Source organism: Rhipicephalus microplus, chromosome 3 (assembly GCF_043290135.1).
Source record: "Rhipicephalus microplus isolate Deutch F79 chromosome 3, USDA_Rmic, whole genome shotgun sequence".
NCBI lineage: Eukaryota > Metazoa > Arthropoda > Arachnida > Ixodida > Ixodidae > Rhipicephalus > Rhipicephalus microplus.
Genome location: NC_134702.1, coordinates 86,643,377 through 86,650,332, shown reverse-complemented (window position 1 = coordinate 86,650,332; position 6,956 = coordinate 86,643,377). Strand labels below are relative to the sequence as shown.

Below are 6,956 nucleotides of genomic sequence, written 5' to 3'. Positions count from 1 at the left end.
TGACTGCATGCAGCGTTCGTGTTGCCATGGAACTGGTCATTTTTATATTGGACTGGTTGAACTCACTCTGCTGCAGCTGCTCTGCACGCATGCCGCTCCACAGCACAGCTTGGCGCACATCCGCTAAGTATGGATGAACTCGTCCTATGGGACGCACCACTTGGTAGAAACTTACTGCTTTTAGGGGCGAAGCTCTTTAAGGCATGAGTCTGTCCATCCTTTGTATATATGTAGTAGTTCATAACCATTGGTTGTACATACCTGTTAGAGAGCGGGTATGTGCCACAGGGAATGCGAGATGGGAGATGGCGGTACTTCAATAGATGGACGCAGGGACGGATGGACAGAAAGACTAGCAGACGTACAGATGGATGGATGCCTGAGCAGCCAGACAGACCGATGGATGGACAGACTCACAGACGGACGCATGGTAGGCAGACGGACGCATGGATGGACGCAAGGATGATCGCGTGGACAAATGGAAGCAAGAACGGACGGATGGAAGCATGGATGGGCTGACGCACGCTTCGCCCTACTCATCATCATTCACTCCGTGGATAAGCTGTGATTTTTTTTTTCTTCGTGATAGGAATGATTGCGCGTCGTAATATACGCGTGAACGATCGCAGTCGACACTAGCGCACTGTACCCGTGCTAAAAGGAGCGAGAGCAGTTCAGTAATTGCGGCATTGGAATTATAACGGACAGTTCTCACTACGGCGTTACAATGCACTTGTACATCGTACATTCGTATGCTCACAAAAAATTTAACACAATAAATAAAAGCAAGCTTCCTTCATACTTTGTCGTTAAAGAAAGCAGACTCCCCAGGTTTTTATAAGCAATGGCTGGATTGAAAAGAATCTGATAGCAAAGCAGGGCTGTTGCTAGGATTTATGCAGGGAGGGAGATAGAAAGAGGAATAAAGGGATCTGAGGGATGCACATGTTTGCCCGTGATTGCATGCGTGCTAATCGAAACCAGGAGCTTTCTTTTTTTTTTTGAAATGGGCGAAATGCTGACCCGAATGTAGCTTACATAATGCTCTATTGGCTTTCCTCTAGGCAGTAATACTAAAACAATATTTATAATTAGTGATGTATTGTTACTGTTGTAGAAGAAAGTTGACAGCATAGAGTTTCATACAGATTTCATTTCATTTTATTATACCCCTCAGGGCCAGAGGCATTACAGAGGGGGAGTGGTAAAAGCACAAAAAGGTAACAAAATAAAAGGAACAAAATATGCAAGTACAATAGAGACGCACTATAAGTTAGAAAGAGCCTGAGTATACAATATTAGCTACAGAATTGCGAAAATGTTTACAGTTATTAATGTTTACAATGTCAGCGGGAAGGCCATTCCAATCACGAGAGGTTCGTGGTAGAAATGATTGATAAAAGTACTCAGTATTACATGAAGCGAATCCAACTTTGTGACGATGATCAGTGCGATGGGATACATAAGATGGTTGAGGGATTAGTCGATCGCGCAGATCAGGATGATGATACATTTTATGAAACAAGGCAATGCGTGACACTTTTCTGCGCAGTGATAATGATGGGAGGGAAAGGTCTGATTTCATAGAAGTTATGCTGGCGGTGCGACTGTAATTAGCGCGAATGAAACGTACAGAGTTGTTCTGAACCATCTCTAGAGCAGTAATTAAGTTGATATGGGTGGGATCCCACACCGATGTGGCATACTCTAATTTCGATCGGATTAGTGTTTTATAGAGCAGGAGTTTCAAGGAGGAGGGAACGTGATAAAAATTTCGACGAAGATAGCCTAACATGCGGTTAGCTTTGTTAATTAAGTGCTCGATATGAGCAGACCAGTTTAGGTTTGCAGTAATGTAAACACCGAGGTATTTATATGAAGTTACTGATTCTAAATGAATGTTATCAATGTGGTATGGTGGTGGACGGGAAGTTTTTCTGGAAACACGCATGACTTTACATTTATTAATATTTAGTTGCATTAGCCATTCACTGCACCAGTCTGCGATTGCGCCAAGATCAGACTGAAGTGAGGCAACATCATTAGAGTTCGTTATCTCTCTAAAAACAACACAGTCATCCGCGAATAGGAGAATATTAGAGTTAACAACGGAAGGAAGATCATTAATATAAATTAGGAATAATAAAGGCCCAAGGACTGAACCTTGAGGAACTCCCGAATAGACATCTGTAAACTCTGAGTTAAAGCCATTAAAAGAAACAAATTGTGAGCGGTTTAAAAGGAAGCACTCAATCCATTTCAGTAAATTAATACCAATATTAAGCGTGTTTAGTTTAAGCAGTAGCAATTTATGACAAACCTTGTCGAATGCCTTAGAAAAATCTAAAAGTATGCAGTCAATGATCGACGATCGATCTAGTACTTGATGTAGCGCATGAGTAAAGGTTATTAGCTGAGTTTCACATGAGTAATGTTTTCTAAAACCGTGTTGTGCTGAACAGAAAAAAGAGTTGGATTCTAGAAAACCGACAAGGTTAGTGAAAATAATATGCTCAAACATTTTACAACATGTGCTGGTTAAGGAAATGGGGCGATAGTTAAGTGGAGATGTCTTGCTTCCAGACTTGTGAATTGGAATGACCTTCCCAATTTTCCACTCATTTGGAAGAATGGACTGATCAAGAGACTGTTGAAAAAGTTTAGTTAAGATTAACGCAGCGTAGGCCGAAGTGTTTTTCAAGAACTTGTTACTAATATTATCACAGCCGGGAGCTGAATGAAGGCTAAGTCCACCAATGAGCTCAAGAACACCAAGTGTACTGATTAGTATAGGTGGCATACTTTCAAAGGTATGGCTGTTTGTTGTGGGGTTATTAACAGCAGAATGGGCAGAAAAGTTCTCAGCAAATGTACGGTTAAAAACTGAGGCACAAATATCAGATGAAATGGGGTCGCCAGAGGAATCGGTCAGTGTGATAGCGTCATCGGTTGAGGGATTAAAAGTTCGCCAGAATTTCTTAACATTTGTGGTTAACATGGAAGGTAGTACATGGGAATGAAAATGTTTTTTTGCATCTCGAAGGGCTTGAATGTACAACGTAGACGCTGTTGCATATAAAGCCCAACGTTCATTAGAAGGCGAAAGTTTTGCGGCGCGAAAGAAACGCTTTTTCCTGTTTGACAAACGCCGGATATGGCTGTTGTACCAGGGTGCATTTGAGTTGTTGGTTACACTGCGGTGTGGGATGTACTGTTCAGTGAGTTGAATTATTTTATCTGAAAACATATTCCAATTAGTTTGTACACTGCGATCGTCAAAACCGTCAAGAAAAAGATCAGTGAAGGTAGAAAGGTCATTGTTGATTGCCTCAAAGTCACCTCTGTTATAGTCACGAATGATTTTCTTCTTTTTCTTTGTTTTCGGGTGGGCTAAGTTAATGGAAAAATGTAGAAGCAAATGATCGCTAAGACCCGGAAGGTACGTGATGGGCGATATTATATCGGAACTGTTTGTTAGAATTAAGTCTAATGTGTTTGCAGCGTGAGCTACTATTCTGGTTGCTTGTGTACACATTTGCTGTAAGGAAAATACCGAGCAAACGTCTAAAAATTCGCGAGCTTGGGACGAAAGCGGAAATATTAAAGGGGAATGGGAATTCCAGGTTATGTTGGGAAAATTGAAATCACCCAGCAAGAGCAACGGCGATGTAGGGAAACGCGTACTAACAGCGTTTATGGCATCTTGAAGTTCGCTACTGAATGTAGGCGAGGGTGAGGGTGGGCGGTAGCATACCCCGATGACTACATTCTGGTGACTAAGCGTTACCACAGCCCATATCATTTCTAGATTAGTATGAACGTGTACAGATGATGATGGGATATCGCTGGAAATAGCCAGAAGTACGCCACCGCCTCTCTGTGTGCCACGGTCGCGACGAAAAAGTGAGAAGCGATGAGCGTTTAAAAATATCTCGGAGTCGCACACTTGCCCGCAGAGCCAAGTTTCAGTTAACGCGATAATTTTAGCGGAGCATGTGTCGATTGCTGATGATAGAGAGTTATACTTGTTAAGAACACTTCTGATATTTGTAAACAGGACCGATATGGAAGCTACAGTCACATGACCACTGCCCCTCGCGCTTTCCTAGGGCTTGGAAGTTGCAGGCGGGGCAATGGTTTGTGTACTACGATTTGGAATGTTGATGATTGCATCACTGTTTGGATCGTACATGTAGCATTTTTGGTTCAGAAGCAGCTTGTTGTAGCTGAGTTTATGCTTGACGGGGCCTGGTTGACTCTTGGCAAAATCAAGTAGTTTTTTCCGAGCTGCACGTGTAGCGGGTGAAAAATCCTCTGCTACAGTGATGTTATGTTTCTTTAGGTGTATATGTGTCGCAAGTAACGCATCTTTTGTTTTATAGGATAGGCATTTAACTATGATTGGGCGACATTTGCCCTGGCTGAAGGTACCCAAGCGATGCGCGCGTTCAATGGCATCAGAGGAAAGGGGAGAAGAAAGGTGGCAATTGAGAGTGGAAATAACTTTTTCCTCTGTCATTGCCCAGGTTTCTTCAGAATCTGGGATGCCGTAGAAAATGAGGTTGTTGCGTCGCAGTCTGTCATCGTGATCCTGCACGCGTGTTTGCAATGAGCATACCTGAGCGGAAAGCTGATCTGTCTGAGTATGGATGCTACTAACTTCCTGGGTAAGTTCTTCTAGTTTTTTATAATTTTCCTCCAGTACTTCAAGCCGGTTCTGAATAGCAGTGATCTTGGTTTCGATGGATTTCTGTCCAGATTTAATTGCTTTAACATCAGCTGCTAATTCGGTCTGTACCTTCGAACTTTCCAGTGAGCGGGTGTGAACATCTTTGAGCATTTGGAAAATGACCCTCATCTGTTCCGCGGGATCTGCGGGTAAGGATGCTATGTCACCGAGCGTGTCCGAACGCTTGGTAGGGGGCCCGGGGTTGCTCTCAACATCGCCAGCGCGTAGAAGCAAAAAAGGTATGAAAAAACATTCACAAAACACTTCACACAACACCCGTGGACACGGGACCAGTATTAAGCAGAGGTTGTTATTTTTCTTTGCATATAAAGAAACGTTTGCACACACCTGCATTGCAAAAGGGAAGCGATTCAGTGCTTGTACAGAAGCACCGATCCCGTGTCCACTCTATACTTAAGCCTGTTTCACAAGCCAGCGATTTTGCTCCAAGAGCGGAGTGGCAGCCACAGCGTGAGGCCAAAACAGGTTTCTACCGCGGCGACTAGACGCCTTTGTGAAATTCGCCAGAGTTGGAAAAATTCGCTAGTGGAACAAGCGGCAGAGCGACCAGTGACGTTGTTTGACACGTGATGACAGGGGTGGAGTCGAGAAGTTGACGCGCGCGCTGCGAGAAACTGGTTCCACAGAACAACTCGCTCCGACTGAGTAGCAGACGACATCCATCATCTCCCCGGCTCACAAATGTTTCGCGCTGCTTTCAACAAGTCGCTGATAGATGTTGTAAAACGATCTCTTTTTTGGGACGTCAACATAGAGGATTTCCGCAAGAACCATAAGAGCATTCTTTGGGAAGAAATTGCCGAAGTCGCACATTTTCATAAAGTAAACGTCGTCGCTTGAACTAGCCATGTTCACTGGTGAAGCTCAAGTGCAGCTGTTTTCCTTTCGTTGCTCTCGACGATGCTTTCGCCGTAGTGACAATCGCGTGCGGTGCCTTTTTTATTTCAATAACATTAATACTACTTTCCTTTTTCGGTTTTTGCGTTTTCATCGAAGGTTATTTCCACGTAATGAAGCCGCATGGCACGCCGTATTTCTATGTCGCAGCGATTGTTGCTGGTTTAACAAATGATGACATTTGGTGACGCGGTGCATAGATGAAAGGCTTCACACGAATGAGAGAGCAAGGACGGCTGCTACGGTAGTCGACCTGAGAAGTAGCATTTCACACAGGTTACTGATAAGGAATTTTGTGATGTGACTCAACAAAGAAGGGGCGCGAAGCTTGCTGTCATAGTTTGGGGAAATAAGGCACTCATCAGGGGCCTTTATATTTGTTCTCCCCTTCAACACCTCGATTTCTCACTAAAACCCTGGCTGACTTGTCCTCATCCTCTGCGACTCTTTTCTCGAAATGAGCAATTGCAACGCAGAGCGCTCAAGTTTGCAGGCTGTCGACAGGTCCTGCCACACTGGCCAGCTGCTCTCCGTGACACTCAGTGCAGGAATGGGCGGCTGGCTAGGCGAAAATAGATGTTCGGTCGCGAGCACAACATACACTGTGTAGATAACGAGAACAGCTGCTGATTTCAGGCACCCGTGCAGCAACACATGCCTAGAAGCATGCATCTAAATTACACGGTCGAATACTACCAATTTAATGTCACTATGTGCCGATGGCAAAGGTGTGTTGTGTGAAATGATGTGATACTTCGGCTTTCCTACTCACCACCGCAGCATTTATGAACGCAAATGCAAGCTAAAGCAAGAATTGCTGCGTATTCTCTTACCTGCGCCGCGCACAAGTGTATATACAGCAGCCAAAGAACCGGGAAAACGAGCGTATCACGTATATCATGCTACCTGCCATTGGTGTAGCTCTTCCTGGATTGCTTTACTGAATCACTGAAAAATCTAAGAGGCTTACTCTTTAGTGCAGAAGCATACGAATTCAAGCGCCAGAAAAGATGTAGATCATTCAGAAAACCCCAATGAAGGGTGTGTTCGCATGAACCAAAGGGTGACCACAAACACTGCCGAAGCTTACTACTTAGAGTTTTTATAAAAACTCTTATTTTGACTCGAGCGAACAGGTACAAAAATTTAGGTATAAATTTTGCGAGTTGTGTATACTGGGCTGACAGAAACCTCGTGCAGCGTCCCAATGGTAAATCGCTGAAAGCAAAAGCAATGAATCGGAGAAACGTGGGAAGTGCAGCGCCAAATACACTCGCAGTTCTTAAGCATTCACCTAGCTGGAACAGCT

At 43.9% G+C, this 6,956-nt stretch overlaps 1 long non-coding RNA gene across 1 annotated transcript; it reads left to right on the top strand.

The window, feature by feature from the left end:
• The first annotated feature begins 2,375 nt into the window (after window positions 1-2,375).
• On the top strand, window positions 2,376-5,123 carry LOC142803814 (uncharacterized). The gene is made up of 3 exons (XR_012894313.1): window positions 2,376-3,218; window positions 4,527-4,667; window positions 4,814-5,123. It is a non-coding gene; the product is annotated as an uncharacterized LOC142803814 (long non-coding RNA).
• The last annotated feature ends 1,833 nt before the right edge of the window (window positions 5,124-6,956 follow it).